Here is an 11,484-nt window from a genome sequence, read left to right on the forward strand (position 1 = left end):
TCAGTGGTAGAGCCCCTGCCTAGAATCCCCCAGGGAGGGGCTGGGGGCGTGGCTCAGTGGTAGAGCCCCTGCCTAGAATCCCCCAGGGAGGGGCTAGAGGAGTTGCTTAGTGGTAGAGCTCCAGACTAGTACGTGCAAGGCCATAAGATCAGTTCCAGGTGCTTCGGTAAACAAATAAGCCAATAAATAAATTCTAGAAGAAGAATTAAGAACATGGGAAATGGAGAAACTCCCTCTCGCCCACAGGGGTTTGTGTTGCCTTTTTATCAGCTTTTTTGCTGTGCTTGAGTGGAAGTTGTCCAACTCTGAAAAAGCAGAGGAGAGCAATGCCCTCATAATGAGCTGTCTGGAGTGTTCCCTCTCATTTGAGTTATGAGCACTGATTAGTTCCAGGGGGACTCCTCCACCTGAGCTGGCCCCATGCTCTCCCTACCGCCCCCTGGTGGTAAGAATCATAACATCTGTTAGCTGAACTCCAGCTAAGACAGCTGCTGGTGGCATAGGCCAGCATTCCTGAGACTGAGCCAGAGGCCAGTCTGGGCTTCATAGCTTCTTTCAGACAAAATAAAAGTAAAAATAAAAATATAAATATAAAAATAAAAATAGGCCAAAAAGATGGCTTAGCAGCTAAAGGCACTTGCAGCCAAACCTGATAATCTGAGTTTGATTCCCAAGACCCACGTGGTGGAAGAAGAGAGCTGATTTCTACAAGTTGTCCTCTGATCTCCAGCCCTGCACCATGGCACATGTGGGCCCACACACACACACACACACACACACACACTCACATGCCCACAAAACAAATGAATAAAAATGTAATAAAACAATTTTTAAAGGGGTGAGAAAAATAGCATCAACAAAAGTAATACATATGTACATTTCTACCTAGGGATAGTTGCAGAGATTAGAGATGTGGCTCAGTGTCAGACTCTTGCCTATAATTACAAGATCCTGGGTTCTAATCCCAGCACTAACAAGTAAAAACTGAGGGTGGAAAGATGGCTCAGGGGTTAGAGTATTTCCTGTTCTTCCAGTGGACCCAGGGTTCCATTCCCAGCATCCCTTTGTGAAGTGGCTCCTAACCATTTCTAACTCGGGTCTAGGGGATCTCTTCTGACCTCTGACACTATATATACACACATGGCACATACACAGAGAGAAAGAGAGAGTCGGAGAGAGAGGCAGACAGACACACACACAGAAAGACAAAGGCAAACACACACAAAGAGGCAGAGAGGCAGAGAGACAGAAGAGAAAGAGACAGAGACACACAGAGAGAAAAATAAAAATAAAATAAACCTTTTAAAACAATAAATCTACTGAGATCCCCCCCCTACAGTGGTGAGGTCAGGGGCTCCCCAGCCCTCCCGTACCTTCTGTTAGTCACTTGAATGATTCACAAGCTCCAGAGACTGCATAACACCAGTGTGTGTCATCTATCACTTCTGTGGTTAACACAGGCAGAAATAATATCACCGTATCATGGGGCCAGGGCTTGTGTGAGGTGGGCCTAAGTGCTCTGGCCAGGCAGTCCCTGGACACTGGGACCAGCAAGGCCAAGATCCTTTCCCTAAGACCATCTGTGCCTGTCCAAAAAGTGACCCTTAGTTACATAGTCACCTTTCATTTGGCTTTTGTTGTGGTTTGGTTTGAGGTTTGTTTTTGTTTTTAACTATGCATGTGTGTGTCCATGTATGTGTATGTGTGCCCGTGTTTGTGTGTGTGCCTGTGTGCCCGTGTGCCCATGTGCGTGTGTGTGTGTGCCTGTGTGCCCGTGTGCCCATGTGCGTGTGTGTGTGTGTGTGTCTGTGTTGGTGTGTCGGTGTAGGGTCTCATGGAGGCCAGAAGAGGAAGCTGGAGCGCTTAGAGATGAAGTTACAAGAGGTTGTGAGCTACCTAATATGTATGCTGGAAGCTGAACTGAATCCGCTGCAAGAGCAGCAAGTGCTCTTAGCCACCAAGTCATTGCTCCAGCCCCCTTGCTTTCTGTGTTCTGAGATTATGTCTCATGTAACCCAGTTGGCCTTGAACTCATGTTATATAGTCGAGAATGATGCTCCTAACGCCATCTCCCGAACACTAGGATTATAGGCATGAACTGTCATGCCTGGCTTTGTTTTGTTTTGTTTTTTGTAGCTTTTACTTTACACATGCACACACGCGCACACACACACACACACAGAGTCTACAAGTGGGTGAGGGGACAGAAAGCCAAAAGGAAGACATCACCCACCACTATCTTAGCTGGAAATCAAACCCAGAATCCTCCCTGCGTTACCCTGTCTCTCCCCCATAGACTCAGCATGCATCCATTTGTTAGGGCTGCTGAAGCAGAAATAGTACAAGCTTAGGGGTAGGTAGGGCTAAAACAACAGAGATCCATCACCTCCTGGCCCTGAGGAGCTGAAGTCCAAGAGCGATGTGTCAGCCAGGCTGTTTCCTGCAGGGGCCTTGAAGGACAGATCCTACACCAAATCTTGGTCCCAAACGTACCCTGTGGCCAAATAACTCCAAGATTACTAGCTTTCTCCCTGTGGACATCAGCCTTTTGAATTTGTGGGGCCGGGGAGGGGGAAGAGGAAGGACATAGGATCCCCTGAAACTGGAGTTACAAGTGGGCTGCCTGAAATGGGTGCTGGGAACTGAACCCAGGTCCTCTCTCTGCAAGATCAGCAGTAAATCTTAACAGCTCTGCCATCTCTCCAGCCCCAGACAGCATGCCTACTACATCCAAATATCTACCTTTATTTTATTGCCTTTGTTGTTAAAAACAAATAAACAAGCTTACCTTTTCTTTGTGTGTGTACCTATGTGCGTGTGTGTGTGTGCTTCTGAAGGCCAAGGCCAACCTTGGGTGGCACTTCTCAGAACACTGTCCACCTCAACACATACATTCTTTGAGACCGGGTTTCTCATTGGCCTGGGGCATGTCAAGTGGGCTGAGGCAGGCTGAGAGATCTCCAAGGAGCCTCTTGCCTCTGCCTCCCCATGCTGAGAACACAAGTGTGCACAGTGTCGATTCTCCTCCTACTCGGGGCATCCTGGCTGCACAGCAAGCATGTTTTCGGACCAAACTCTCTCTCCAGCCTGGTTTTGTTTATTTGGTTGGTTTTGGTTTTGTTTTTGTTTTTGGAGACATAGTCTTACTATGTAGCTCAGGCTGACCTCAAAATCGCAGTCCCCTTGCCTCAGCCTTTCATATATTGGTATGACAGGCGCACATCATTGTGCTCAATCCAATGTCCCTTTTTAATGAGGACCTCAATGAGCTTGGACTGGTGCCTGCCTGAATGGCCTCATTATAAATATCTAAAGGTTCTCTAGATGAAGTCACACACCAAGGTTCTGGGATATGAATTATGATGACGACTGATCCCCACACAGAGTCCTGTCTAGGCATGAGGACATCCTTCCCTAGTGGAAGTTCCCATCCTTTTACCAATGGAACTGTGTCAGCTCAGGGCCACTGTGTCCCCTCAATGTAATTCTGTGGCTGAGATGATGGTTCAGTCTGTAAAGCGTTCCCTTTGCAAACATGAAGACCTGAGTTCAAGTCCCGAAATCTGTTTTAAAACAAGAAACAGGTTTACTGATATACACACTTATAATCCCAGGTCTGGGGAGGTAGTCACAGGCAGATCCCTGGGGCTCACAGGTCACACACATACAAAATGGTTCTTATCTGGCTATGGAAAGGCAGCTCTCCTACCCCCGATACTACCACAAGGGCTTTATCTAGGCCACTGTCACAGATGCAGCCTCTCCAGGCTATGTTTTAATACCTTCTCAGGAGCCCAACTCTTTGCCTCTCCCCAGCTCAAAATCTCATGTAATCTGGGCCTTCCTCAGCCACCATCTGGGAGGGAGAGGGGCTGTCTTTAATAATCTCTGAGCTCTGGATCTAGGGGATGGTTATTGGGGGTTTGTGTGTAGGGCAAGAAAAAAAGTCCAGGTGGCAAGCATCGAATCTGGGCTGAGACAGCCTGGACACAACCGTCGGTGTTCCAGTGCAACCCAGCTAAATCAAGCGCTCGCAGCTGGTGGGGTCGCCGAGTGTGTTACGTGAACCTGTAAGCATTCAATTGTGTGGAAGTGTGTGGCTTGCATGAGTGCATATATGCATTGGGGGGGGGTGTGCATTTGTGTGTGCGCATATGTGTGTGTGTGTGTGCTCACATACACGTGTGTAGATCAGAGAACGATATCAGGTGTCTTCTTCCATTACCTCCCACTTTATTTTTCTGAGGCAGGCTCTCTCACTAAAGCTGGGGCTCATACCAGCAGCTAGCCAGCAAACCTTGGAATCTCCCTGTCCCTGTCCCTGTCCCTGTCCCCTCCTCCAGTGTTGTGTTTCACACGCATGCTGCCATGCTAAGCTTTTTATATGGGTTTGGGGTGTCAAACTTGGGTCTTCACCTCTGTCACAAAAACTCTACCCACTGAGCCATCTCTCCAGCCCCACGGCTGTCTTTTGGCAGGACCTTTCCCTAGAGTGATTTAGAAGGTCCAGTTGGCACAGCCCCAGAGGTAGATTCTCCTCTCTCCCTTCTCACCATGCAGAATGGGTAACCCATAGCCAACCCTCACGTGCACAGGCAACAGCTTGGAAGGGCCAGGAACTCCGCATCTGGTCCCAACAGAAACCTAAAGAGCATTTAATTGGGTTCCCCTAACGCCCCGAATTCATTTATCTCCTGACAAATTGTGGACTCATGTCTAAATTAAGTTAGAGAAAACCAGACTGTTGATTTTTCAATCAAAGGCAAACAAATAGAGTGTTCCCCGTGCTCTGGGAGCCGGGCTTCTGCCATACAAACCAAGGCTCCTTTGAGGTTGCGGGTCCGTGGACTTGTAATAGCTAGGGACTGGTGTGCGTAGCAGGTTGTGTCTGGCAGAGACACCGCTGTGTGAGGGTCACTGAGGAAGTCAATCTGTCAGAGAGTTTTTTTTTTTTTAATAAAGAAAGAGGTGGCTTCCAGTACAAGGTCAAGGACAGATGTGCTCCAAGGGGACCCTGACTAACAGCTGGTCTGCATTTAGCAAGAGAAACGGCAGTACACAGCAAACAGTGATATGCCATGCCCAAAAGGAGTTTTAAAATGTAATTAGGGTCTGGGGACATGGCTCATTGGTGAAGTGCCTGCCAATCGAGCATGAGGCCCTGAGTTTGGGTCCCAGGAAAAATCAGGGGTGCTGGCAAATGTCTATAATCCCACCCTGGGAGAGGGGAAGGAGACAAGAGGATCCCTGGATCATGCTGGCCAGGCAGTCTAGACTGCTCAGTCAGCTTGGGGTTCAGTGAGAGACTCTGTCTCAAAGCACAAGGTGGAGGGGTTGCAGAGAGGGGTGAGTGGTCAAAGGGCTCACAGCTGCCTGTGACTCCAGAACCAGGAGATCCAGTACCATCCTCTGGCCTCTGCAGTCATATGCACACACATACATTCACTTTAAAATAAAGATAAAATCTTTTTTAAAAAAATAAGTGAATGAATGATAGAGGAATATAGCCAATGTTAACCTCTGACCCCCACCCCATACACACAAACATACAGCCATGGGCATACATTCACAAGCACATGCACGCACACACACATATGTGCACAAGCACACACACAAACTGAAATTATCACACTAGCTGTGGTGCAGAGAGGGTTTGCACTTGACCTAGTCCTGTTCCCATCCTCTCCTTCCTTTTGCAAAAAACGTCCCTACAAAGAGTACATTGTGACCAGCACGTTACAAATGAAAGAACAGAGACTATCAGAGAACACAAGTAGCTTGTCCTAATATCAAGATAGAAGCTGCAGTCCACACACTATGTTGCCAGATTCCCAATGCTGGTTCTGAGGAGCTCACCGTTTCTGTTATGACTGGGTTCTTTCTCTACAGATCTGGAGTGGAGGAGGGGGTTGGTCTGCCCTGCAATCTCAGTTCCCTGGGCTATGGGAATTGCAGAGGCTGACAAGCCCTGAGCAGGTCAATGAGGACACTGTTTGATAATTCTGATTCATTCTCCACTGGGACTCTGGATAGCAACTGTGCAAATTCTCCAATGAAGAGTAGGGTGTGTAGCTCAATGATAGAGCACTTACCTAGAATCCCCCAGTGAGGGGCCAGGGTGTGGCTCAGTGGTAGAGCCCCTGCCTAGAATCCCCCAGTGAGGGGCTGGGGGCATGGCTCAGTGGTAGAGCCCCTGCCTAGAATCCCCCAGTGAGGGGCCAGGGTGTGGCTCAGTGGTAGAGCCCCTGCCTAGAATCCCCCAATGAGGGGCTAGGGTGTGGTTCAGTGGTAGAGCCCCTACCTAGAATTTCCCAGTGAGGGGCTGGGGTGTGACTCAGTGGTAGAGCATATATCTAGAATATATATATTCTGAGTTCCTGAGTTCCATTCTAGAACTGGGAAGAATCTATCCCCAAATACAATCACATTCTAAAGTAACAGAAACTGACTTGAACATACAAGTTTGGGGGACACAGCTCAGCCTATAAACGTCCTCCTTACAGGAAGATTGTTCATAGCCAGCTCTCACGCTGCTTTTCTAAGTCCTAAAGGAGCGCGTGGTGCCACCTGACACACCCTGGCTTCCACCTTCCAGCCCCTTCCCCACCCTACCTGTGAGGGACCCCATGTTCCCATGTTTTCCACACTATCATCTGTCGACATAGGATCGCATCAGGCATACAGCAGGCACTTGGCAGTTGCTGAAGGAATAACCTTGAGCCTGCTCTAAGCAGGCTCCACCCTGGGGGGCTACCATGCTCTGGGGAGAGAAAGCAACCTCCCAGCATGCCATTCTCTGCCCCCCCCCCCCCGCCTCCCGTAGAACTGCAGAGGACAAGGACAGAGCAGAGAGCCCCATTTAGCTCTTCGGAAGCTCTCTGATGGTCTCTGATGGAGGCTCTAGAAAGGAGCCTCTCATTCAGAGGTACATGGCAGAGTTGAGAACCTGCTTGCTTTCCCACAGAAAGCTCAGCCTTCCCCACCCCACCCCACCCCACCCCACCCCACCCCACCCCACCCCACCCCATCCCCGTACTTGGAGGACAAGAAGATGTCCCAGCATTTCAGCAAAATGTAACACACTACATGCAAAAATAGCCCATCAGCAAATAGGTGCCTGGAGTGCGTGCGTGCGCTGTGACTCTTTCCCTACCCCATCCCCAAACCCAAATAAGTGAGGCATCCCCCCCCCCATTCACAGGGAGATGGAGTTTCTCACACATACCCCCCACTTGCATCCAGGGACAACCCCAGCCTTCCCTGGTGCTCACCGAGGCCTTTACTCCCAGGGTGCAATGCTTCCTCAGCCTGCTTTTTAATTAATCTTCTCTCGCCCCGTGCTGTGCAGTTTCAACGGAGCCTGAGACCCTTTCAGTGGTGGATGTCACTGCTCCCCAGGAGTATCCCAGTAGGAGCCCTGTGCCTGCATGCCTTAATTAGGCAAGTTAATTACTTGCCAACTTGAAGGGCTGATCAGGCCTCTGCAGGAAGCATACCTCCCAGGGCTGTTCTGGATTCTCACAGACCCAGGATATCCCTGTCTCCCACAGGGCACACAGCTGAGGAGGAGTAGCTGAACACCCCACAACCCCACATTCATTGTCCAATCAAGAAATCCCGTTGAATATGTGCGAGCATACACCTGTAATCCCAGCACACAGGAGGATGAGTCAAAGGAGCACGGGTTCAAGGTCAGTCTGGGCTATGTAGAGGAACCCTGACTTTAAAATAATAACTTTAAGTAGACAAAGAAAGTCAGGCATAGTATAGCAAAAGTTTTTGAGATGAGAATGTGGCTCAGTGGTAAAGCCCCTGCCTAGACATCAAAGACCTCATTGCCTGCTAGAATAGCTCTTGTTCTCTCTGTATCCACTGCATAACGACTGATGGTGGAAACAGTGGTCACGGAGATAACTCACACAGCACAACACAGAACAAGCACCAACTCCCCTGGCTTTGGCTCAGATCCTAGACTCCATTCCTGCTATTTCTTTCTTTCTTTTTTTTTTTAAATATTTTTAATTAGGTATTTTCCTCATTTACATTTCCAATGCTATCCCAAAAGTCCCCCATACCCTTCCCCCCACCCCCCTACCCACCCACTCCCACTTTTTGGCCCTGGCGTTCCCCTGTACTGGGGCATATAAAGTTTGCAAGTCCAATGGGCCTCTCTTCCCAGTAATGGCCGACTAGGAGGACACATGCTCCACTATGTTCATAGCAGCCTTATTTATAATAGCCAGAAGCTGGAAAGAACCCAGATGCCCCTCAATGGATACAGGAATGGATACAGAAAATGTGGTGCATTTACACAATGGGGTACTACTCAGCTATTAAAAAGAATGAATTTATGAAATTCCTAGGCAAATGGATGGACCTGGAGGGCATCATCCAGCATGAGGTAACCCAATCACAAAGGAACTCACACAATATGTACTCACTGATAAGTGGATATTAGCCCAGAAACTTAGGATACCCAAGATATAAGATACAATTTGCTAGACACATTCCTGTTATTTCTGCCTCCACGGCAGGTTCAGTCTCAGTTCAGGACAGAGCCTGGAGAGTGTCTTAGACTCAGGACCAGCATGCTCGCCATCTGTTAGGTTTAAGAAAGTCTAATTCTCGTTCCCACCAGCTTACCAGAGTTCTCTTGGAGGCAGGGTACCCCCTCTTCATGTATGAATAAACTGATATAGAGACGTGTGAAGCTACGGAGATGGCTTGGTGATCAGGACTTGCTGCTTTTCTAGAGGACCAGAGTTTGGTGGCCAGCACTCACACTAGGTAGCTCGCAACTGCTTGTAACTCCAGCTCCAAGGGATCAGATGCCTCTGCAGGCACCCAGAACACACATGCACATAACACACACAGATACACACACACACACACATACACACACACATTAAAAATAGAACAGATTTTTTTCTGAGACAGGGTTTCTCTGTATATCATTAGCTGCCTGAAACTTGTTCTATAGACAAGGCTGGCCTGGAACTCAAAGATCCACCTACGTAGGTGTTCTGAGTGCTAGGATCAAAGGCATGCACTGCCACCACCTGACTCTTCTCTTCTCTTCTCTTCTCTTCTCTTCTCTTCTCTTTTTTCTTCTCTTTTCTTTCCTTTCCTCTTTCTTTCTTTCTTTCTTTCTTTTAAGGAAAATGTATTGATTATTCTCCTGCCTCAGCTTTGGGGTGCTAGAAATCTATTTGGCTAGGAATTATTTGCAGATATCAAACTGAACATCAACACACAGACATCCAGAAGGCGATTGTGCGTGTGAATCTGCGGTTTAAGGGGAGTCTAGCCTGGAGACAGAAATTCAGGGGTTATTGATAAAGTGATGATTTGAAAGCTAGTAGACCAGAGAATTAGCACTGAGGTCTAAGGTCTGAGCTGTGAGACGCATCCACAGGAGTCTGTCAGGGGGAAGGGGAAGATCCTGGTGGACCAACCAGTGAGGTAGGAGGCTAAGCAGGAGATGTGGGGTCCAGCAAACCAAGGAAAAAAGATCCCCCAGGGTAAGGAATTGTGCCTAGCTGGGTTGTGTTGGCCGAGGGCTAGAATTGACTTTGCAGGCCCGGTGCGTAGCCAGTGTGGGATCAGTCAGGAAAACCTACTAGAGGCAAGCCGGGGCTGTGGAGGATTTGAGTGTAGAGTTTCGTCACAAAGCATAGCAACAAAGCTGACAGTGGCTGGAGTAAAATGGGGGTTGAGGGAAAGGATTTTTTGGTTTTGTTTTGCTTTATTTTTGAGACTTGGTTTCACTATATAGTCCAGGCGAGTCTCCAACTCACGATCCGCCCGCCTCAGCCTTCCGAGTGCTGGGATTACAGGCTTGTACCACCACACACGGTTAGAGAAAGCTTTGTTTTTTTTTTTTAAGATGAGAGAACAGTGACATCATTTCTCAAACAGGGACAGAGTAAAAGGCATGGGTGTGTTGCTGATGCAAAATCGTGCTTCTTGAGTCTCACATCCCAGGGGGCTTTTACCAAATCCAGAAGGTCTCAGGCAGCCCACCAGCTCCCAAGGCCACCCCCAGACAGATGTCACTGCTCTCCTAACGGTGACAGTGTGAGGTGGATGCCAGGCCTGGAACTGGCTCCTGCCCCCTCCCTCCCCCTCCCTAGCTGAATAATTTAGGTTCTATTCTAAGTTAAAACCAAATAAAGCAATTTAGAATGACTAATTCCTAGTGGAATTTATGTTCCCCAAATGCCTTGCTGGTAACAACGCTAGGCGCCATTTGTCCCTTTTATTTTAGCTGTGTGACTTCGCCAGAGGAGCTCCTCACTCAGGGTGGCCTTGTTTCTAGCCCCAGAAAGAAGACAGCCATGAGTGTGTCTCTCAACACTTTTGCCCCACCTCCCCTTTTCAGACAGCATCACACATAGCCCAGGCTGGCCTTGAATGATTATGTGGCCAGGGGTGACTTTGAACTCCTGACCCTCCTGTTCTCGTTTCCTTTCTATTGCTGTGGTAAAATACTCTTATCCAAAGCAACTCAGGGCGGGAATGGTTTGTTTATTTGGCTTCTATTTCCAGGTCACAGTCTGTTGGGCATTTGGTTTAACACTTGTATTATGTTAATTAGGTTCCCAAAATTGCACGAGAATCCCTCCTGTGAGACGCTGAGGGTCCCTGCCCCCAGTTGGTTTCAATTGGTAAATAAAGTTGCCAGCAGCCAGCAGTTGGGCAGAGAGACAGAGGTGGGACGTTAGGATTCGAGGTCAAGAGGACAGAGAGAGGAGTTAGAACAGCCATTCCCTGGAAGCAGGAAGATCAGGCCTGAGAAGTAAGCTACAGGCTTGAGAGCTTCAGAAGACAGAGTACCAATCATGTAAAAGCCGGAGAAGGGTGACCCTAGGGGGCCCCTCCCCTGTTTGGGGTAGCGTTTGGGGTAGCAAGGATGGAATATAGATTTTAGTAAGTAATAATTAAGGAGTATTGGAGGGTAGGTGTTAACAACGTGGAAGTTTGGGAGTAGTCCAGCCACTGAACTGATTAAGGCATATTAAATATAAGGCTCTCTCTCCTCTCTCTCCTCTCTCTCTCTCTGTATGTGTGTGTGTGTATGTGTGTGTGTGTGTGTGTGTATTTCATTCGGGAATCCAGAACGTTGGGCGGGTAGCAAGGAACTTGTGCCAGTGCCAGGAGGTCTGAGTAACATCAATAGCCTACCACAACAACAGTCCGTTATTGAGAAAAGTCATGACAGGAGCTCAAGTAAGAATTTTAAGGGGAAACCATGGAGGAGAGGCATTTGCTGACCTACTCTTTTTATACAAACAAGGGCCAGCTAGCTGCCGAGGGAATGGGACCGCCTTCTGTGGACTGGACCGTCCTTCATCAATTAGCAATCACAACAATCCCCCACAGACATGCTATAGACCAATCTAATCTGAGCACTCCCTCTACTGAGATTCCTTTGAGAAGTGACTCCAGGTGTGTCAAGTTGACAGTTAACCAAGTAGGAAACCT

This window comes from Mus caroli, chromosome 5 (assembly GCF_900094665.2).
Source record: "Mus caroli chromosome 5, CAROLI_EIJ_v1.1, whole genome shotgun sequence".
In the NCBI taxonomy this organism is placed as follows: Eukaryota; Metazoa; Chordata; class Mammalia; order Rodentia; family Muridae; genus Mus; species Mus caroli.